This window comes from Pinus tabuliformis, chromosome 2_2 (genome assembly GCF_031772625.1).
Source record: "Pinus tabuliformis cultivar Carrire ecotype Pingquan chromosome 2_2, CPIR1, whole genome shotgun sequence".
Classification (NCBI taxonomy): Eukaryota; Viridiplantae; Streptophyta; class Pinopsida; order Pinales; family Pinaceae; genus Pinus; species Pinus tabuliformis.
Window position 1 is genome coordinate 469716141 of NC_142300.1, and position 24681 is coordinate 469740821.

A 24681-nucleotide genomic window follows, 5' to 3' on the forward strand; every position below is an offset into this window, starting at 1 on the left:
GAGACTAGAGCTTTGAATCTTTTCAATATTGACAAGAACAAAGAAATGATTGATTTTGGTTGCATCTGTAATGCCCCTTTTGTTGGATCTTCTTGATTCTGAAACATCTGAAGCATCTGTAATTGTCTTTCTTACATTATCTAGTCTATAAAATAATAAATCTAGCACTGGAGAAGCATGTCAAAAGGAACATAGTAATTTATATCAAACGTTGGCAAGTTGTATTGAATCGGGCATCCGGGCATCCTTTTTTCTTATATTTCAAATGAATATGCACACCCAACAAAGGTTGGAGATGTCAATGATCCAAATCCTTCACTCACTCACCTTAGTGGGATGAACGGTATGGGTGTTGGTGTTGGGCATGTCACTCCCTCCGGCCATCACAGACTAGATTTTCAGTTAATAGTCATACTAAAGGAAAAATGTCAGGGCGTTGAATTTGCTACAATTAAGATGACAAGAAATGAAGAAAATAATTAGTTGAAGTGTTCACGTAATGGGTATGTTAGCATCCCAATATGGCTTTTGGGTCTAGGGGCTTTTATGAAGGATGGTTTACATTATAATAGGATGTTTTGCAACTGTGATAGTGATGTTGGGTTTAGTTGTGCTAAGTTAGTATAACAATTACACATAGGATCATTCCATAGGAACATTAATTATTTAATGTCATCTTAAAGGTGATATTAAGTAATTAAATTAAAAATGGAACTATAAGTGACATTTTTATTTAATTAAGAATTATAACGTATAAATTCACTTGATTATTAAAAGGAGGCCCATGGTATTTCAGTGATATGTGGTATTAGCTCATGGTATTTGGAGAAAATTACAAAAAGGAGGAGCATCCTTTTTGTGATATGAATGAATTTTATATTTCGCTAATTGTCCCAAGAGACTTTGTGGCTTAATGTGGAAGAAAAAAGCCCTCATTTCCCATTTTCGGTGTTGACGACACATCCTAGCTAGAGGTGACTAGTTTCCATAGTGAAAGATTCCCCGTTAACTAAAGACGAAGAACCACTTCAGGTGTGTTCATCAAGAGAAAGGAGGATGCCTTGTTTTGTCACTGGAGGAGCCAAGGATCTCTAGCTAATTCAATTGCCAAGTTTTTCTATAATTTATTAATGTATTTTGTTTTGAGAAAATTTGATCAATTAAATAATTAGGAATATTACAATTTAAGATTACTAGAATATTACAATTTAAAATTACTACTAAAAATTTCTAAACTATTATGTGAAATTAAAATCCTATATCATTTATTTAATCATTATTAATAATTAAATTAAAATCATACTCCAAAATAAACACTCGTCAGCCTAATTGATAAAATAAATAAATGCAAAATCTTCATTCTTGAAGTTGCTTTCAAAAAAACTTATTATTTTGTTGATAAAAGAAATAAATGCAAAATCTTCACTCTTGAAGTTGCTTTCAGGAAACTCATTATTCTTGAATGTGTAGTAATTGAAACCGTTATGGCACTCTATAATAAGGTTGTTACGCAAGTTTGTGCCCACGAATGCCTTATATACGAAGCGTTTAAATCTAATATTTCATATTTACATATATTTTACGTATAAATATGACATAATCTGTATTTACTTTATTACCATAATTATATGAGATGAGTACATAATATGTGTAGATAAGAGTTTAAGAGTCTATTTATTTGTTTTATTACATATAAATATTATTTCTTTTTGAGGCTCTTATCAATCAGGGAAAACATGATTGTACGAAAAAATTTTAAGGTAAGTTTAGAACTTCTTTCAGGTTGAAGTTGGCTCTTCAATCTGGGGAGGGATTTCTCTGTAAAACTCAACTACTTTATGATCATTGTGCCAGAAGGTTTTCTGCAATTGAGTTCAGGTGGCCAGGTTTAGATGTAGGGATGAATTGTCGAGTGATCCTCAAAACCTTACCATTGGGCATGGAGTCCATTTATTAAACAAATGAGATCACAGATCTAATGAGCGAGTTGTATAAAGCATGAAAGCAGCAAGTCTTTTCACTGTTTGGGGGATTTAGAAGAAAGAGGGACTAGAAGAAAACAGAGTTTTTAAATGACTAGAGTAACAAATATTAATCATTGATAATTTAAGAGAGGAGCATCAATGAAATCCAATCTGACTAAAGAAACAAATATTAATGACTGGTAATTTAAGAGAGGAGCATCAATGAAATCTAATCTCATAAGCTAACATTCTCAGACACGAAACAAAACAATTATATAACAGAGAAATACTCACAGGGAGATTGTAACACATGAAATACTCACAGGGAGATTGTAACACATGAATTTCCTACTAATTGCTCATTAAACACTATAAATACATCCAAGACTACTCAAATATATTTAGACTACAAGTGTTTTATTGTAAATACATCCAAGATTTCTCAAATATATTTATACTACAAGTGTTTTTCCATTAATTTCCAGTTTTTTCTTCTTCTACATAGATTGTCTTTATAGAAAACACTGCAAAACTTAATTACAAAATCTAAAAATAATAACGTACTTTATCAAATACATACATATAGAGAACTTCCTAATCCTATCTACATCTAAAGATCATGTTGTTGTTGGAGTCATGGCTGGAGATAAGGATGAGTAGGTGGAATTTGGTGAGGTGGCATCCAAATCAACAACTGTTCATGAGATTTTTCCTCATAAAATCTTGAAAAACAAGGTCTAATGATCCCTTAAAAAATACAAAACCATGATAGTTATTAAAAAACCAAGAGAAGTGTTTATAAATGAGTCTGTCTGGGACAAAAACCTCATTCGGTTTCCTAATATTCATTCTCATTTGTTTAGATAAAAATCAAACTTTGAATTAAAAGAAGGAGTTGCAGCTCACAGGTGTGTACGGCACCTAGGAGACTGCACTCAAAACAAAGAGGAGACTATCTCTCTCATTCAATCTACATTACATCAAATGAATATTGCAATATTAAATACATCATTGAAAAATAGGTAGTTGTAAACAACCTCCTAAACTCTAGGAACTAATCCTAAACTAAGGAGATATGTTACAACCATATAACCATTTCTCCATTATTTTTAACTCCCCCCCTTAATGGAGAAAGGGTTATTTTGCACTCCTTACATCCATCTAAATAATTCAAACTTTACTCGCCCTAGAAGCTTAGTAAAAATATCAGCTAAATTATCACAAGTATTACAATACTCCACACATATTTCTTTTGACTGTATATTTTCTCGAACAAAATGAAACTAAGTGTCAATATGTTTAGTATTTTTATGGAAAACTGGATTGTATGCAAGCTTTATTGTGCTCTGGTTGTCAGTTTTGATGCTGGTTGCTTCTTTCTGACTTTCGCCTGCATCGCTAAGCAATCTCCTCAACCAGATGGCTTCGCATGTTGCTGCACACAATGCCTGGTACTCAGCTTCACATGATGATAATGCTACAGTACTTTGCTTTTTGCTACTCCACGAAATAACCCCGGATCCAATACTAAATGCATAACCTGTGATGGATCTACGATCATCCAGGTCACCTGCCCAATCAGAATCTGAATAACCTGCTAAAGTAACATCAGAAATGTCAGTGTATAAAATACCATAATTACAAGTACCACTAAGGTACCTCAACACACATTTTGCTGCAATCCAGTGACTTTCAAGTGGTCTGGACATAAACTGGCTCAGCACACTAACAGAATATGCCAGATCAGGTCTAGTTGTCATGAGATATATCAAACTTCCCACTAGCTGTCTATACAAAGTGGCATCCACCTGTTTTGTGCCATCATCACTGCTTAACTTGAGATTCTGCTGCAATGGTGTTGCTGTTGTTTTACACTGTTCCATTCTGAATCTTTCCAACAGGGTTCTGGCATACTTTCCTTGAGTTAGAAAAGTCTGACCAGAATCTTTCCACACCTCCAAACCTAGGCAATAATGAAGATCTCCAAGGTCTTTCATTTCAAATACCTGTGACATTTGCTGCTTGATTTCTTTGATCAAATTATTTGCATTTCCTGTTATAATCATGTCATCCACATACAAAGAAATCAAAATGATTTGCCTCTGTTTATTTATCTTGGTATACAGGTTTGGGTCGTTGAGGCTCCTATGAAAACCATGTTGTATAAAAAATGAATCAATTTTCTCATACCATGACCTGGGTGCTTGTTTCAAACCATAAAGTGCCTTATGCAATTTACACACTAAATGCTCCTACCCCTTTTTCACAAAATCGGGAGGATGTACTAAATAAATTTCTTCCTTTAATTCTCCATTCAGAAATGCAGACTTAACATCTAGCTGGTGTAGCTTCCATTTATGTTTTGTTGCTAAAGAGATTAGCATTCTAATTGTATTTAGTTTAGCTACAGGGGCAAAGGTGTCATCGAAATCTATGCCTTCTTGCTGTGAATAACCCTTTGCTACCAGTCTAGCTTTGAATTTTTCTACACTCCCATCTGCATTTATCTTAGGTTTATACAGCCACTTACAACCTATAGGGGTTTTTCCTTCAGGCAACTCAACTAAATCCCAAGTATGATTTCTATATATTGATTCAATTTCCTCATGCATTGCAGCCCTCCATTCATCTGATTTACTTGCTTCTTCATAATTTGAAGGTTCTACAATGTTTAAAATTTTGGACATTAAAGCATAGCCTTTCAATCTTTCAGGTAGTCTAGTCTTCCTACCTGATCTTCTAGGTAGAGGACTTACCTCAACTCTATCTGTTTCAGCACTTTCTGGGCCTGCATCATCACTTATTACACTATCTGCTGCTACTTCTTCCTGTTTCTGCTCCTGCTCCTGCTCTTCATCTTCGTCACTGTTCATCTCTATCAGCAATGGAATGTGGCTGTCACTATTAGAGTCTTCCTTTCCATCTTCAGTCTGTTCATGAAAAATAACATCTCTGCTTGCAAAAACTTTATGAGTCATAGGATTATATAACTTGTATGCCTTATACTCTGTGCCATATCCTACAAATATACATTTCAAGGCTTTGGGGTCTAACTTCTTTCTATCTACTTTTGGTAAATGAGCATAAGCTTTAGATCCAAATATTCTTAGATGACTAACTACTCGTTTGAGCCCAAACAATTCTTCAAAGGGGGTTTTGAAGCCTAGACATTTAGTAGGACTCCTATTCTTTAAATAAACAACAGTATTAATCGCTTCTACCCAAAGACCATTTGATATACCTTTACCTTGAAGCATACTTCTGGCGCACTCCACAAGATTTCTATTCTTGCGTTCTGCTACTCCATTCTGCTGTGGAGTGTGTGGCACTGTGAATTGCTGCATAATCCCATGTTGCTTTCAGAAGTTCATGAACTCTCCTAACATGTATTCTTCCCCTTGGTCTGAGAGGAGAATCTTTATCCTCCTTCCTGTTTGGTTCTCTATCATAGATTTGAACTCTTTAAAGTACCGAAAGGCTTGACTCTTTTTACTTAAAAAATACACCCATGAAAACCTAGTGCAGTCATCTGTAAACAACAGAAATAATATGCACCTCCTAGGGACCTAGTTTGCATAGGTCCACAAATATCTGTATGCACTAGTTCTAGGATGTCTCTTTCCTTTCTGTTGACATGCAAAGGGAACTCTTCTCTATGCATTTTCCCTAATGCACATCCATCACATTCCAGCTTGACATTATGAAAAACAGGGAGTCCTTCGACCATACCTTTCTTCTGAAGTAAGATGAGGTCTTGCAAATTGAGATGTCCAAATCTCTGATGCCAGAGATTTTTGACTGTTGATCCAGCTGCAATCATTGCTTGTCGTGGCATACTCTTTGCATCCAATTTGTACAAATTCCCCACGCGCACTCCTGTTGCAACTGTTTCCATCTGGCTATCCTTAATGACACAACCATTCTTAAAGAATTGCACCTGCATGTCCTAGTCTGTAATCATTGAGACATAGATCAAGCTTTTCTTAATTCCTAGAACATATAATACATTTTTAAGATGTTTAATGTCACCACTAGGTAGTTTCATAGGAATATCTCCACATCCTTTGATCTCATACCCACTTTCATCTCCTAGATAAATTTTTGATCCACATGCAGATTCTTCAAGAAATTCAAAACAGTCCTTCTTACCGGTCATGTGTGAGGATGTGCTAGAGTTGACATACCATATGTCGTCCTCATCTCCCTTTGATGCTGAAAGAGCACAATCGACTATGAATAGTCGAAGATCATGGCTGTGGTCCTCCTCTTCTCCAGCAAAACAGCCCTGATGTTTCCTCTGTTTGCCTTTTCTTTCATCTGCCTACCTCTTATAGCATTCTTTAATCTGATGACCAGGTTTCCCACAATAAAAACATCTCTTAACATAATTATCAGTCATACCTCTGAATGGTCTCTTTTGAAAAGAGCTAGCCCCCTTCTGCTGTTGCTACTGCGGTTGCTGGTGCTAATGTTGGTGTTGGTGCTGCTTTCCTCTGTATTGTCTCCTCTTCACCATCAGAGCTAGGTCATTCCTCTAAGTTTTCAGATTCTGTCTTCGCTCCTCCTCTTGGAGCAGAATCACTGTCAGCTCATCAAATGAAGGGGCTTTCTCCCTCGCTGACAGTCCTGTGATGAATGTCTAGTATTCATCAGTCATTCTGTTCAATGTGAGTGTAACTAGATCTGAGTCGGACACCTTTTCTCTAATAGCTCCCAGTTTGTCTCTCAGATCCTTGACTCTGGCCATGAATCCACCAATGGACTCATTCTCGTCCATCTTCAATGCAAACAACTTTCCCTTAAGTGCCAGAACACGATTTGTATTCTGAGTCTCATACAGGTTCTTGATCGTTGTCCATATATCAGCGGCTGACTTGGAATCTCTGATATGTGGGATAATATTGTCCTTAACGGACATCTTTAGTATAACTTTTGCTTTCGTTTCTCTTTTATCCCAGTCTTGTTCTTGGGTCGCTATTCCAGATTTCGGCTCATTTCCCTCAACGATCGCCCATGCATTTACGCTCTCCAGCAAAGTTTGCATTTTGAATTTCCAGTTGGAGAAATTCGTTCCATCGAGTTTGCCAGACTCGTGGAGGTATGATTCTATACTGTTGTTCATTTTTGCCCAACTGAACACTCCAATCGGCCACCACCGGGCAAGTCTGATCTGCTTCCACCGAACAGATCAGGAACTTCACTGTGCCACCACCGGGCAAGTCCGATCTGCTGCCACTGAACAGATCAGGGACTTCACTATGCCACCACCGGGCAAAACCGATCTGCTACCACTGAACAGATCAACAAGCAAGCTCCAACACGCCACCACTGGGCAAAGGCGATCTGCTTCCATTGAACAGATCAAGGAGCTCCACTACGCCACCACCGGGCAAAAAAACCGATCTGCTTCCACCGAGCAGATCACATAGCTCTGATTTGCCACCACCAGGCAGGTCCGATTTGCTACCTCCGAGCGGATTACGGAACCCCAATTCGCCACCACCGGGCAGGCCCGATCCAAGCAGATCAAGGAACCTCAATTCGCCACCACCGGGAAAATCAAATTTGCTACCGCCGAGCAGAAATCTCCACGTGCCATCACCAGGCAACTCCGATCTGCAACGAAAAATTGCAGATTTCTAGAGAGAAAGAGGTTGGCTCTGTGGCGCTTTGAACAGCTACAAATCCGTGCCAATTGCTAAAAAGAAAAATTCACGGTGTCCACGGAAATTGGTGCGCTTAACAGCCACAGATCCGCGCCAATTTAGTTATAATTTTGTTGGCGCGCTTATTAGCCCCAAACCCGCGCCAATGGGCACTTCTATTCTTTAAAAAATCGCGCCTTTCTGTTTTGTTCTGGATTGGCGTGACTGTCTTCAAAAAATCCACGCCAATTTCTCAACCCTTTCTCTGGCTCAGAGATGATCAGTCATCTGAGACCCTTCGCTCCAGGTGTTACTGCAGTTCCACCTGATCACACAGACACATTTACATGCACTCCTACCACTACAGAAATGTAACTAATGATACATCCCCTAAAAAAAATGAGGCTATCTCTACCCTAAGCTCTGATACCAGGATAAAAATCAAACTTTGAATTAAAAGAAGGAGACTTCATGGAAAATTTTAGGGGCTAATGTTCGCCCAGTGGGCTAATTTTCCATGATTTTTCCACAAAAAAGATTCACCAATTTCCAATTTTATAAAAGACGATTCGCCCAAATTTTAGAGTATAAAATTATTTTACCTTAAAAATCGCCAACATTATAGAGAGACTATATATAAAATAATTATAAATTTGATTAATTTTACAAATATATCAATAAACATTTATAATTTGCATATTAGGGATTAGTGAGATTCGCCAATGTTTTAAACTTCAAGAAAATTTTCCATCCTTAAAATTTTCCTTGGAAGGAGTTGCAGCTCATAGGTGTGTACGGCACCTGGGAGACTGCACTCAAAACAAAGAGGAGGTTATCTCTCTCGTTCACTCTACATTACATCAAATGAATATTACAATATTAAATACATCACTAAAAAATAGGTAGTTGTAAACAACCTCCTAAACTCTAGGAAGTAATCCTAAACAAAGGAGATACGTTACAACCATATAACCATTTCTCCATTATTTTTAACTTGTTTGAGATATGATTTTTAAAACAATTACGAAAACATGACTGTAAAATACTAAAAATGACCTTTCAAATATACCTTTGAATAAACATTTCAAATATACCTTCAAAAAAACACTTTCAGATTTGGAAAATATGTTTCCATGTAATCTGAAACCTCTCCGGAATTTGCACTTAAAAACAGTTTTAAAAACGAAGTTTTTGGTAACTTTTTCCCTTTGGTTGCTGAGCTTGTTACATAACTTCCACTGTCGAGAAACACTTGAGATTAAACATGTTATTCCACTGGCACTATTCTTTGGTCATGAAAATGTTTGAATTTTGTATTTCGGGATGATTTTCCAGCTATCTGAGTTTAAACATGTTTATTACCAATAACGCTCACACTTCCATTATTATCATTTTAAAATTGCTTATTACAAATTTTGGCTGTTAGCGTTTTTTTTAATTACATAGTAAAAAATGTGATAACAACATTGTTTTAAAACTATTATTGAAACCATGAAAAATGATGATAATCCACTATCAACATTTTCCTATTCATCTGTGGTATATTTTTTTATTTTATTTGAATAAAAAAAATAATAAAAAAATTATAACTCCAAAATTAACATATTTATTTAATAATTATTAGGTATTTAAAAATTCGTATACATTATAAAAATATTTAAAATTATACCAAACAATTTTGATTTAAATAATAATAAAAAAAATTATTATTTTAAATATAAATAATTTAATATTTATTTTAATGAAATTGTATTCTTGTTGTATTGATAACTCTTTGTGTTTAGGTAATGTTGGTTATGGTGATAATATTTTGTCTAGGACTTGCACGCTTGACTGTAACTATGATGTAATTTTATTTTATTGAACATAAATCATTTTGCACTAGCATTTTTTCCTAAAATTAACATATTTTAAAATAACTATTAAAAATTAAAAATTAATTATAAATTACATAAATTTATTTAAACTATAAATTTATGAAATAAAAAAACAAAAAGGAAAGGATTTGCATAAATTTTGGTGGGTAGTAACTACTAGTAAGTATACACATTTACATTTTTACTCTTATTTATTAAAGTGTTAAAAAAATGGATGTGTAGTGTATATTTATTTATATCTTGTTCCTATCCATTTTTTATGTTTATAATTTTAATTTGTTTATACAAAAGTAATTTTTTATTTAATAATTCAGTTAAATTAAATCGTTAAGTGTATCCCACATTGTTGTAAACATAAGAATGTGATGTATGCCCTTAAGGTCCCAAAAATATTATATTTTATTATTTTAAGAAGGAATACTATTTAAATCTGGGACACACATTATAATTAGATAAGAGGAGTGTCGAGGAGGAAGTACCCTAATGGAGCTAATATGAAGAAAGCTGGAGATCCACTAACTGGTGTTTAAGAGGGGCGGAGTCATCTTTAATGCCTTTCATTTTTACCCTTTGTTTGACCAATAATTCTATACTCATAATTAATGAATATGTAATTTGATTATATTGGAGTTAATAATGTAGAATGTCTTGTTGTTATTGAGCAAGGGTCTTTTCTCAATCGAATTTCTTTATACTAGAGAAGGACAAGAAGAACTATAACATCAATTTCACTCTAAGAAACCACGCTACCACACCAATTTGGAAATTTCCAATGAAACCACATTGGATACTACCCCACAATGGTGGCCTAGAAAGGGCCTTACTGCACCATTGAATCCACTTAATGGCAGAGTGAAGCCAAAAATAAGGAAATGAAAGAGCCTCCAATACAAAGATATCAAATGATAGACCACAATCCACACATTAAGAACCATTGAAACTAGAAACCACTTGTTTAGCCAATTTAATCCTTAAATTGACAGCATAAATTATCGACCAGGGTTGGTATACCGATGAAGCACAAGTGCACTATATGTGCTAGAATTTAATTGATGTCATTAAGATATTTATGTTCTTGTTAATGTTTAAATTCAGAAGTAATATGAAGATGGTATTATTGATTATATTAAAGGATTGTGCCTTAAAGTTGTTAGCTACTTATCTTAGAAATTAATTTCTATTGAATCGGTTTATGGATGGTTGAAGTGTGATTCTAAGCTTTTCTCTTGTTAGATTGTTTTGGATTTTATCTATAAATTTTATGCTGCAACCAAACCTACATTACCATATGCTGAAGAGATCTATTCCATCATATTATAAATGAATGATGTCTGGATTTAATTGTCAAGAAAATTATTGTGACTCTTCTACTCATTCAACTTCATCCAAACAAGTCATAAATCTAATAACCTGAAAATAAACTATGCTATGAAAATGAAACAGTTGACTACACTAGGTAGAAAGCAAGGAAAATGATCAAATTGTATCAGATAAAAAGAAAATGAAATAACATAATTAAGTTAGGTATAAAGCAAAGGGAATTTCTTATGCAGACAACGATTCAATTGTGAATTCCATCATACTACATTTCAAACACAGAACAGAGCATCTACGATAAAGCAATTAAGCAAAATCTATGCGCAATTGGTTAAAGACTTGTATTGAAAGTCGAGGCCCTCCACGAAACATTCGACAATCTCTAATCAATGCAGTATGAAAAACATAAACCAAGTCTATTACTCACAAACAAGTGTAACAAAATGTTCTTAAAATTTACATGTATCAGCACGCACCCAAAACACAGAGTGGCCATTGCGTTTATAATACTTCTTTGTATAATAGTACAAGATTTTCAAGCCTATATATCTTTATTTCGATCTTATTAAATCAAATTATATCACTAAATAATCGTTTTTCTATTTGGAAAAACAAATTGATAAGATTTCAAGAAAACTCGATCTTTGTCCCAGTGATAATCTTGCAGTTGACTTTGAGGTTGATCGTTTTATCATGCAATCTTCTTTAAGGATTGGCTCAAGAGAATAGGAAATAATCCACGAGGGAATCATTTCTCATCCATCCATATCTTCCTTGGCTGAGCCGGAGCATGTGAATCCTGTTAACAATGGAGATAGCTGAGGAAATCCAGATTAGCTGCAAAAACAGGCCAATTCCGTAGTCAAATACATACTTTAACAAAAGAATAAGGTATATAGAGAAATATGAAGAAGAAGACATTTACATGCTTACCTTTAACAAAACCCTGTGTCTATTGCATTATTTAGGTGATAGGTATAGGGAAAAAGGAAGAAGTATAGAAAAAAAGGGTGTCAAGGTAAGACAGTCCTTGGACTCTACATTCCCCCATGCTGGAGGTTTTGTATGTCCTCATACAATTCATCATTGTCATTCTCTTGTTCCTTCTGATTATCACCTTCAGGATTCACTTTTTTCTTCTTTCTGGAAACCACTGGCATCCTTGGTTTCCTCATGAGGATTTTGTATTTTAGGTTGATGATTTCTCTTTGCATTGCCCTATTCTATTTCTTCAGCTTTTTGTTCTTTTTGTACCACAAACTCAAATGAAGGATAAGGTTGTCACTTTTTGCAATTTGAATCCCATTTTGTGCTTTCAATGTCTGATTTTCATTCTTGAGATATATGTTCAATGTCTCCATCTCAAAGATTTATTGCTTTAAAACATTTGATGTTGAAGGTTCTTGTGGCTCATTGAACTGATTGCTTCTTTCTCCAGGAATTTGGATTGATTCTTTAGTTGTTGGTTCCTTTCTTTCTAATGAATCTATGTAGTCATAAATCTCTTGTTGAATAAGGTCAACATCTGGAATGTGTACTGGACTTTTTGGAGGTGAACTGCAGGGTGGTGATGACACTCTTGGTGAGAGTTTTGGTGATCCTTCCTGGGAACGTTCAAGGTTTTCAGTTGGCTCATTTTCCTCGAGATCAATATATTTCGTAGCTCTTGAGACTACTTATTGCATTGTGTTCAACCTGGTACTCCTCCTTAGTCCCAGGGTCTGTAATATTTGTGCTTTCCTTCTTTTGGCTTTTGTCTTTTATTCTTGACGAAGGGTCTCGGTTTGTGGTAAATCTTCTGTTCTTTTGCTAGCTTTCTTCCTTCTAAGATTTCCCCTTTTCATTTTCTGCAAAATAACCACTGGGGCTGTTCATCTTTTAATAATTCCTGTTCAGACTGGGGTTCTTTTATTGTTTCCATTGTTCTCTTATTTCCCCTAAGGGTTCTACTATTGCTGGGTTGTTCAACATATTTTTCTTCAAAATGGTTTCTTACCAAGAAATTTTCCTAGTTATCCCCTACACTCTGAAGGTGGAATTCAACCAAGATCTTTACCAATCCATGATGATACATGGTATTGTCTATGAATTGAATCTTGTTTTGAACATTCATGTACATTCTCTTAAGACTATGCAAGAGGAAATAAGGAAGATTCATCTCGTGTTCCTCAATAAAAATACATCATTATCCTAATTTGGTAGAAATACATGTATCCAAACTGACCCTCACAAGTAATAAATTTCTGAAGTACAAGAAGTAAATTCCTCCATTTATTCTTAAGGGCTATTCTAGGAAGACATTTCTTGAAGACTGTGGTATCCATGTTTGGATTTTTCAGGAAGACTCTCCAATCTTCTCCATTGCTTCCCCTGTTTCTGAACCATTTCTCTCCTCTTCTAGGAAATTCAGTAGCTTCTGCGATCAGAGACTTCGTTATGGTGAACTTAGTGTCTCCTATCTCAACCTCTATTCCATCAAATGAGTGTGCAAAAATCTTCGTCACTTCCCTATGGAAACTATTGAATTTCTCTACGAATTGTAACCATTATTTTTTTTGTAACAGCTCCCTGGTCTGAGGTTATCCTTCTAAGAATTTCTTTCTTGTTGGCTCGGTTTGGAAAATAACACCAATTATGGAGAATGCTTCTCTCAAGGACTGCTTATTTTGATAGGGGAAATGGTGTTGGTAGGGTTTTGGTTAGTGGCAGAGAGATAGAAAGGTTATATGAATTCAGAGAAATGGAGGAACATTTGAATTATAATGAAGGTTGTGGGAATGAATTTGACCATTGGAGTGCATTCAAAATAATCATTCAGTGATTTACTTCAATTGATTCGGAATAAGGACAAGACAAAGGTTTTAAGTGGTGGTTTATGATGATTTTGACAGGTGACCTTGACGCTTAGTTTGCAATTATTTCATTTTATTTTGGCAATGTTATGTCCTCTTAGTTCATATATGCAATATATTAATCCTCATTTTTAAATTAAAGTATCACATACCTTTAATTAAATTTGTTAACCTTAATTGTTCTTTGATATCTCCTATAGGTACTTTTCACTGTCAATTATCCTTCAATTCAAATCACCAAGTGTTCATATCAAGTGGCTTCAAAAATTTATTATGGTTGCAGAAACTTGTCCTAACTATAAAAACTTGTTCGAGCTACAGAAATTTATTGATTCTGTAGCTGAAAAGAAAAAACTTTAAGAAAGGAACTTTATTGTTTTGAAATGAAAATTTAAGGTGCCAACAGGAGTTGGTTTTCACTTCAAACTTTCTGTATCAACATGCCAACAACATGTTGGTTTTCATGTTTATACCTCTTATTATTATTCTTAATTTTTTTAATATATATATATATATAATTTATTTATCATTTTTTTTAAACATAAAATTGAGTAAAATTTATAAGGTGGAAAAGAAGGAGAACTCTTTTCAACTATCTTCAATTCTGAATTACCTTGGAAAATTTTGACAAATTCTTCTTTGGTCAATGGCTTCTGATAAAGTCTGAGTCGATGTCCATTTACTAAGAAAGGAATTTTCTCTTCATCAATAGTCCTGATTCTAGTTGCACCATTGTCAAACACATTTTCAACTTCATAAGGTCCAAGCTAGTGGGTTTGGAATTTCCCTTGAAATTTTTGAACTTTGAATCAAAGAGTAATGCCCAATCTCCTGGTTGAAATTTTATTTCTTTAATGTACTTATCATGCCATCTGGATCTCTGTTGTTGAACAAGGTTGGTTCTCTGGAGGGATTCTTGTGTTATTTCATCAAGCTCATTAAGTTGTTTCATCCTTTGCATGCGTGCTTCTTGTTAGCTACCTATACCAATAGGTTTCATTTTTCATGATTGGCGGGGGAAGTGCCAATATGATCTACTTTGGTGATGCAAAGATCTCATATTTTTGTGGAAAGCACATATCTACAGTTGGTTGATGCTGTCCTACTTCTGAATGGGTGATCCAACAGTCTAAGCTGGGTTATGCCATATTTCAATTTTTGGTTGTAGACTAGAGAAAGAAATCTGTCCAAACTGTTCAATCTTGGCAGATAAGTAGTTAGGTAGAGAAAGAAGGTTCCCAACTGTTTAATATAGGGCCTTGGAAGTGATAAGGCTAGCCTTAGATAGAAAATCAAAAGAAAATGCCAAAGGAAAAGAAAAGGCACATGAGGGTTTGCAAGTCTAAGTGCACCCTCCTTGAAGTAACAAAAAACGCTAGGCAATAGAATGGGTAGGTAGATGGGGTTGCAGAAGCAAGATTTCCTTCATATCACTGGCCTAAGAAAACAGCTGTTATGTATTCATTAAAGTAGCTTTTAATTTTGTAAAAATATCTTTGAAAGTTGGTAAGAGCAGTTATTGTGCAATAACTCAGAACTAAGATATTTTTTGTGATATTTTTGTATATATGCACCCCCGCGCTGTTTATTGGGGGTTGTTGTTACTCATTTGTTCAAGAGAACTCGGTTGTATTTCCTCTGGAAGATATAATACAAAGGAGCTATTGGTTTCCAGGAGATATGTTTGGCTCGGATGTGCTGTGATGAAATTACTGACTGCTGCAAGATTCTCGTGTTATGGCATGATACAATAAGTGTTTTCTAACTGTATTTATGTTTTATTTCTTTTGTAATCTGTTTCTGATGCATGGTGTTTAATCTTGGTAGAAAGGTAAAAGACTAGTTCAGGATTTGTCCATTAAAGACACCCTAAACTCAATCCTTTCTGCCAAATATGTTTTCTCCAAGGTTAGCTGCAACTGTGGAATTCTTAAGTGCTCCCATTTGCTCTAGTTACATGATAAGTCTTTACTCAGTAATTCTTGTTGCTGTTGAGTAGGACTTGTTCTTCATCTCGTATTGCGTTGTGAAAGAACTCTTAATTGCCTTACCTGGTGTAATTCATACTATTTTCTTTGCTAAAAATCAGAGTTTGTATCATGAATACCCATCTAGCCTTGCAGTGAATCTTTCTTTATCACAGACATCAAAACCTACTTATTTCTGGACTTCACATGCCCAATGGATTGAACTCTCCTTCATATTTGCGTGCCCTTCTTTGAACATCAGTTTGCAACCAAAATTCAAACACAATCCTATCTCATAGCTAGCCTAAATCCTCAAAAACAAAGTTAAAACTGAAAGAGAGAGCCCTCTCTGATTATAGGTAGGCTAGAGCCTATAATCCAAAGCTTGGTTAGTGGTTACCCCGGCCGTATTCCCTCAGGAGTCAAAGGGAACAACCTGGGTGTTAACATAAATGGCGACTCTGCTGGGGAACTCAATGAACTTCATAACCCCCTGTCTGATTCCTAATACTGTAGATAAAGCCTGAGTGACAGCCAGACAGCCTTGGAAACTGCCTGAGTGACAGCCAGACAGTCTTAAGTTCCATACAGTTGTGCTATACCTGATCAGTCCTTGTCAAATATCACTATTTTCTCAGAAAACTCTCTGATAAAAAATCACAGAAGCTGGCTCCTAAGAAGAAAACTCGCTATACAAGATCTGACCCAGATCTTGACCCATCACCTGAGTTCCAAAATCCAAACTTGATTTCAAGAATCCTTAAGAGACACAAATCAGAAGGGACTTTATCAGATTCAAGTTCTGAAGCAGGATGTCAAACTAATATTCCAACCCCTGCTAAGGTTTCTCTACATCCTCATACCACAGTTCCACAATCTCCTAGTTCTTCATCCACTTCACAAGGTATCCTTTCAACCCCTCCATTAACTACAAATACCCTTCTCATTCCCTTTCCTCCCCTTGTCCCATCCGTTCTTGTTATCCCTATTGTCCCACCAAACATGGCTAATAGATATGCTCCACTGCAGTTACCTGCCAATCCAGGGCCTATGCCTCAAGATTACCAAAGCAAGATTTCATATTTTGATGGTACTGGCTCTTATCCAGCCCTTCAACATACTAAGAAAATGCAGGACTACTTTGAAAATTATGAGATAGATGATGATGGGGTTAGAATGAAAATTTTTGTGCAAAGCCTAACAGGAGATGTAAGATCATGGTTTAGGTCACTCCCAGCAAACTCCATAGCTGACCCTAAAGCCCTGTATCAAACCTTTATCAACAGATGGGAGAAGAAAAAGGATCCACTTCATATTTTATCTGAATACAATACTATCAAAAGAGGTCCCCAAGAAACTGTCTTGGACTATTGTGCTCGGTTTAACAATGTCTACAATGCTATTCCCCAAAATCTCAGACCCCCACCTGATCTAGCTCTATACACCTTTCCTGATGGGTTTGATTCAGATATGGCATACCAATTAAGAGAAAGGGCTCCCCGAACTTTAGCTGAGATGCAAGACATAGTAGTCAGTGTAGAAGCCAACCTGATAGCTAAGAGAAATAGGACCAGAACTGAAAGAAAGACCACCTTCAAAGAAGAGCCTTCAGGCTGGGATCAGAAACTAGATGCAATAATCACTGGTATGCATAGGTTAGGTGACAGAGTAGAATCAGTTGAGAGGAAGTCATCATGGGAAGCACCACAGAATAATCCTATCAGGAATCCCAATTTTAGAAGAAATCAAAATCCTAATGTTGGCAAGCCCAACCCTGAACCAGAAATTAGGCCTCCCTTCCAAGAAAACTATGCTGAAGCATCTACTTCTAGTGAGCAGATAGATGATACCCACATCAATTTGATGGGCCTCAACAATGATCAGCAAGTCTTTCTGAGTCAAGAAGATCATGAGGATGAAGACATCAAGTAGTTCCAAACCAAGTCAGGTGAATCATTTGATTTCAAACAAGGCTATGACACAATTGTTTTTGAAGTTCATAAGCAATACAAATTAAGAAGTAGAACTATAAATGTGACACAGCCTGAGAAAACAAAGGATAGCCTGCAGCCTAAGAAAGCTATTGTCACAGAGCCTATTAACAAAACTGATTCAAATACAAATGAAGTAATAGTTGAAGAGGTAACCGAACCATTTCCCTCAAATCAACAACCAATGGCTACACCTCCTTTACAGCACAATCCAAGCAGCACTTTCCAAAAGGTGAGTAAAAAGGACAAACCTCAAGATCAGATTGAGAGTCAAGAAGAAAATTTAATTAGCAAAGAAAAAGTTGTTAACCAGAACACCAAGATCCAATCTGAAAAACCTTTTGACTTGGAAGCTGAAATTGGTAAATTGAAAATAGCCATTCCTCTTTCAGAGCTAGCCAAGCATAACATTTACAAACAACAAATCAAGAAGTCCCTTCAACTGACTCATAATAAAGATGATGTCAATGTGTTGGATGACACCCCAGAACTACTTTTCAGTCCTGAGGTTGATGGAAAGACAACAGTTATTGGAATCCTACCTTTTTATGTCAGCTTGCATGTTCATGATAAGATATTACACAATGCAATGTTTGATTCAGGCGCCTCTCATAACCTGATGCCTAAGTCAGTAATGGAAAGATTGAATCTAGACATCACAAGACCATATAAGGACCTATTTTCATTTGACTCCAGCCAAGTTAAGTGTTTAGGCTTGATAAAAGATCTATGTGTGTCCCTTGTCCAGTACCCAAATAAAACAATTTTAATGGATGTGGTAGTTGCTGACATTCCACCCAAATATGGAATGTTGTTATCAAGATCATGGGGGGCTAAACTCCAAGGTTCCCTACAATTGGACATGTCATATGCCACTATCTCTATCTTTGGGCAGCCAAAGAGGCTATACAGAGAATCACTCATGAAATACATGGTGAGCAGTGAAGAAAAACCTCAAAATTTCCCTATTTATGCAGTCCATTCTGATATGGATTCTTTCATTCTGTTCAATGATGATACAAGTCCAATGAGTGATAACAAATCTGTCATACTTGAACAAGATATGCATGTAACTGAGCAATCAAGTTCCCAAGAAATCAAGTTTGAGAAATCAACTGATGAGACAGTTCTAGAAGACAAACCAGATGAAAGTCAAGAACTCCAACTTATAATCCCAAGTCATAGAGAAGATGTTGAAAATCCCCTAAATCAAGCGATCCTATGGTTTCTTGAGTTTGATGGATCAGTCAACAAATTAGGGGTAGGAGCTGGAGTGTGGATTCATAACAAACAAAGAAATCATGCACAAGGTCGAGCCTATAGGCTTAATTTCAGATGTACTAATAATATGGCAGAGTATGAGGCTCTTCTGCTAGGCCTCAAACTGGTAAAATCCTTACAGGCCACAAAAGTTTCAATCATGGGAGATTCAGACCTCATTATCCAACAAGTGAAAGGCAATTTTGTCACCAATGACAAAAGACTAAGATCATACAGATCTGTTGCTATTGAAATACTCAAAGCTTTCACTGAATTTCAAATGACCAAAATACCTAGGACCCGGAACCTTCATGCACATAGTTTAGCTACATTTTCCAGTACATGCAAATTGCCTTTTGAACCCAACCACTGCTTTACGGCTGAGATTAAACACAGACCTTCTGTCCCAAACAATATTAAAGACTGGCAAGTGTTTGAGGATGACACACAGATAAATAGTTTCTTGACCTTGCAGCATGAATTTTCAAGTTTGAACATTGATGTTGATTCCGTGAAAGACACACAGCCACTGAGTGAACAGGACCAAACAGCTATATCACTCAAAACAGCAAATCTAATACTCTGTCCAACAACCTTTGACAATGAAAATATACAAGAACTTAAACAATTGCATTTTGATGAAATAGCTGGTGCAGAGGATGAAGTCATACAGCTAAAAGACAATTTTCTACCAACAAGCCTAACTCCATTAGAGGACATTTTTGACTCAAATGATGTTCCTAGAAAACCAAAAATGCAACCCCTTAATGCTGCCATTGAAGAATGCAACATTGGAACTACTGAAAAACCCAAGATAATAAAATTGTTTGCATCTTTACCCCTTGACCAGAAACCTAAATATATTGACCTCTTTAAAGAGTTCCAAGATGTGTTTGCATGGAGTTATGAGGATTTGAAATCCTATGACACCTCTGTTATTCAACACACTATCCCTCTCAAGCCTAATCAAAAGCCATTCAAGCAAAAATTGAGAAGAATCAATCCTATGCTTCTCCCTTCAATTGAGAAAGAGGTACAAAAAATGTTTAAAGCTGGTATCATAGCACCAATCAGGTTTTCAGACTGGATTTCAAATTTGGTCCCCACAAGAAAGAAAACTGGGGAGATTAGGCTTTGTGTTGATCTAAGGAATTTGAATCAAGTATCCCTTAAAGACAATTATCCCTTACCAAAAATGGATCACATTCTCCAAAGAGTGGTGGGGTCTTCAAGAATCTCATTACTTGATGGGTTTTCAAGTTTCAATCAGATCCTAGTCCACCCTGATGATCAAGATAAAACAGCTTTCACAACCCCATGGGGAACTTTCAAGTATGTTAAAATGCCTTTTGGGTTGAAAAATGCAGGAGCTACATTTCAAAGAGCAATGGATATTGCTTTTGCTAAAGAGATTCGTGACTTCCTTGTTATTTACCTAGATGACCTCACACCTTTCTCAAAATCTGACCAAGAACATCTAAAACACTTGAGACAAATATTCATAACATGTAGGAAATATGGGATTTCCTTAAATCCTAAGAAGTCTCTATTTGGTTTGGAAGAAGGTAAGTTGTTGGGTCATATCATTTCAAAGGAAGGCATTAGAATTGACCCAGACAGAATACAGGCCATCTTGCAAATGCCCCATCCAAGAAATATTAAATAATTACAAGCCTTCTTGGGAAAGATCAACTTTCTAAGGAGATTCATCCCAAACTTAGCAGAATTGATCAGATTACTAAAAAACATGCTAAAAAAGGATTTAAAAGTAAAGTGGACAGTAGAAGCAAATCAAGCTTTTGAAGGTATTAAATTGGCCCTCACCCAAACCCCAGTCTTAACAAATCCTCAATTCGACAGAGAATTTATCATCTTCTCTTTTGCCTCCCAGCATACCATTGCTGCTGTCTTATTGCAGAAAAATGATCAAGGGAATGAAAAACCTATTGCTTTCTTTAGTAGAGCCCTTAGAGATGCACCTCTGAAATATCAGATCATGGAAAAGCAAGCTTATGCTTTGGTCAAAGCCATCAAAGACTTTAGGATTTACATCCTATACTCCCATGTCATTGCTTATGTACCAAATCCCATTGTAAAAGACATACTGACTCAAGAAAACTTAGAGGGAAGAAGAGGAAAATGGATTGCTAACATTTTAGAATTTGACATTGAAATAAGACCTACAAAACTGATAAAGGGGCAAGGTTTGGCTAAATTGATGTCTGAAGCAAACTTCCAAGCATTAGACATTAACCAACTGGACAATGAACTGGAGCTAGCGACTCCAAAGATCAATGTAGCCTTTGAACAATCCCTGTGGTATTCTGATATCTGTTATATATTGCAAAACCTGTGTGCTCCCCCAGGGTTGTCCAGAACCAAATCTAGATTTTTAAAAATGAAAGCTTCAAGATTTTGTGTTATAGATGGTAATTTACTATGGAAAAATCATGAAGGTATACTACTGAATTGTTTGAATATGGATGAGACTAACAATGTTATGAAAGAATTTCATGCAGGTGATTGTGGTGGACATTTGTATTGGAAGTCCACTGTGGATAAGATATTAAGGGCAGGTTACTATTGGCCCACTCTGTTCTCTGATGTTAAAAATTTCACCACTTCATGTCACAAGTGTCAAGTGTTTGAGGGAAAAAGAAAGTTGCTACCACTTCCCTTAAAGCCCATTGTAGCAGAAAGGCCCTTTCAGCAATGGGGCTTGGACTTCATTGGGGAGATTCATCCTTCATCTTCAGGCCAACATAAATGGATCCTGGCAGCTACAGATTACTTTACTAAATGGATTGAGGTTGTTCCATGCAGACAAGCAAATGATTCTACTATCATTTAGTTCCTAGAAACTAATATTCTCTCCAGATTTGGTTGTCCTGACAAGATAATAACAGACAATGCTGCTGCTTTCAGATCCAAGAAGATGGTGAACTTTTGCCACAAATTCCATATTACTTTGGGCCATTCTACTGCATATTACCCTCAAGGCAACGGTTTAGTTGAATCATCTAACAAGAGTCTTATCAACATCATTAAGAAGGTACTGGAAGAGAATAAGAAAAATTGGCACAAGAAGCTTGTAAATGCCTTGTGGGCAGACAGGCTAACAACCAAGAGATCTATTGGGGTCAGCCCATATGAGTTGGTTTATGGAATGGAAGCCAAATTCCCTTCATCATTAGGGGTCCCTGTCATGAAGCTACTTCAAGAAAGTCAAGCTGAACCAAATGACATGCAAAGAAGAATTAATCAGATTATCTGTTTACAGCAAACTAGAGATCAAGTCTACAGCAGAGTCCAAGTCCTACAAGAGAAACTGAAGAAAGCCTTTGATAGAAGAACCAAGGCTGAAGATTTCTTTATTGGGGATAAAGTGCTTAAATTGGATTCAAGAAGAGAAGACAAGGGAAAGCATGGCAAATTTGACTCCCTTTGGAGGGGGCCTTTTGTTATTCAAGCAGTACAAGGAAATAACACCTATTTCTTGAAGAATTTAGATGGCACTGAAGCTGAAGAGGGCCCTGTGAATGGACGCATGTTAAAGCATTACTTTGATTACTTTCCATGTATGTAGCATGGCTCTGCCCTGTACATTACTAGTTGTATATAGTATTTTCTTTTAGCATATAGACAGTTCAGTTTAAGAAGTTTTGTAAATAAGCAGGAAAAGGATTTTATTTCAGAAGCTCCACAATGGTGACAGATTCCAGTTTTGAAGTCCAAAGAGAAAGCTTTTAAGTTTTGAGAAGAAGTCAAGGGCCAAGGCATTCTGACCTGCTGTTCTTGGTCTTTCAAAGTAGAAAAACCATCCCCAAGTGGAGCCACTATTAGCTACCTTACCAATAGGTTTCATTTTTCATGATTGGCAGGGGAAGTGCCAATATGATCTACTTTGGTGATGCAAAGATCTCATATTTTTGTGGAAAGCACATATCTACAGTTGGTTGATGTTGTCCTACTTCTAAATGGGTGATCCAACAGTCTAAGCTGGGTTATGCCATATTTCAATTTTTTGTTGTAGACTAGAGAAAGAAATCTGTCCAAACTGTTCAATCTTGGCAGATAAGTAGTTAGGTAGAGAAAGAAGGTTCCCAACTGTTTAATCTGGGGCACTGGAAGTGATAAGGCTAGCCTTAGATAGAAAATCAAAAGAAAATGCCAAAGGAAAAGAAAAGGCACATGAGGGTTTGCAAGTCTAAGTGCACCCTCCTTGAAGTAACAAAAAATGCTACGCAATAGAATGGGTAGGTAGATGGGGTTGCAGAAGCAGGATTTCCTTCATATCACTGGCCTAAGCAAAGGAAACACATGGTGGCCAGTGCAGATCTTCCTATTCAGCGATTTTGTAGCAACAAAATGAGGCATGTCTAACTTCCTAATCATCCCCCATCAAATTCTAGCTAACATCCCAATACCACCTTTGTTCATGAGAGAAATAAAACTCATTGATTGATCCTTGTTGCATAAAGAGCCACATTTTCTGTATAAAGATCTTTTCATTTTGATCTACTCTCCTAACTAAGTTTGTTTCCTAAAAACACCTAGTCTTTGCTCCCTCTCTTCTATATTCCCCATCTAATGCTAACTACTAACTCTATCTATACTTAATCTCCCTATGTTCCCCTTTCCCTATTACTATAGCACTATGGTGTATAGAAACCCCAAAAATATGTATATTCCCTTTCCCCTAGGCAATATAGCCTAATAGTCCTAAAGGGTTGAAGTGCAAAGAAATCAAAGCGCTAAAGGCAAGACAACGCTAATACAGTGTTTTGGGATTAAATCAAGATCCGCTTGATTTATAGCCCTAACCCCCTTTTTTTTGCAAAAATGTCAAAAACCCCTTTCCGCCAACAAAACATTGAAAAACCCAAAAACCCGCCGAAGTCTAAAGTCCCACCCTGGCGCGCATTTCCAGAAATATAATAATTTATTGCTCACCCCCCCGCCGTATTGTCCTACCATTTTCGCAACCCGTCGCCCGTCGGATCTGGGCCCTCCCATCCGACGGCTTATATCAATATCGGGCCGCCCCCGATGTCCAGACGATAGCACCCGAAAAATGTCAGAGGGTGACGTCAGGGCAATGCCACGCGTCGCTCCCAAATTGTATCGGGAGGCCGCCTGCCAAAACCGCTCCCGTACTATAAGCGGTCCGATGGAACCACTTACCGCTTTGGTTTACCGCCTGCCCACGTCATGCCCACGCCATGCCAAGTCGACCCCACATCAGCGCCCGACCCGCCATCGCTCCAAGTTGTCCGCCACGTCCCCCATCCACGCGGACCACTCACAGGCCGCCACGTCACCTTTCCGTACCCGACCCCACCCGATGACGTCATGCTGACGTCATCCAAAAAACGCGCCAAAGCCCAAAATGTCCATATTTGGGGGCAAAAATCACGGTTTTTTCACACTTTTCGCCAAAAGACTGTTGCGTCTCCTGCATGCAATTTCACGTCGTCCTCGCCGCCAACCTGCAAGAAATTGACTTAAAGACCGTGGGCGCCCTCAATTCACCTGTTATTCCACCATTGGCCGTTTGCACCAGGTATTTATCAAAATCTCCCCTCCGCACCTGGTTTTTTGCATAATTCACCAAAACAAGCAAGAAAAGAGAGAAAATGCCGTAATTACTAGAAAATCCTCAGTGACCATCACTTATCTCCAACTATAAAGCTGAATTCACCTACAGACAGTTCGCATTGAGCCAAGTTTCCACAAATTTACAGTCTGTTTGCGCATTCGCAAACTAAAACCTCTGCTACGCAAGTCCACCAGGAAAACAACTCTTCA

General features: G+C 36.8%; 1 pseudogene; it reads left to right on the forward strand.

The window, feature by feature from the left end:
- Nucleotides 1-24681, forward strand: part of LOC149193357 (K(+) efflux antiporter 5-like) — a 189147-nt pseudogene that overhangs the window by 131940 nt on the left and 32526 nt on the right.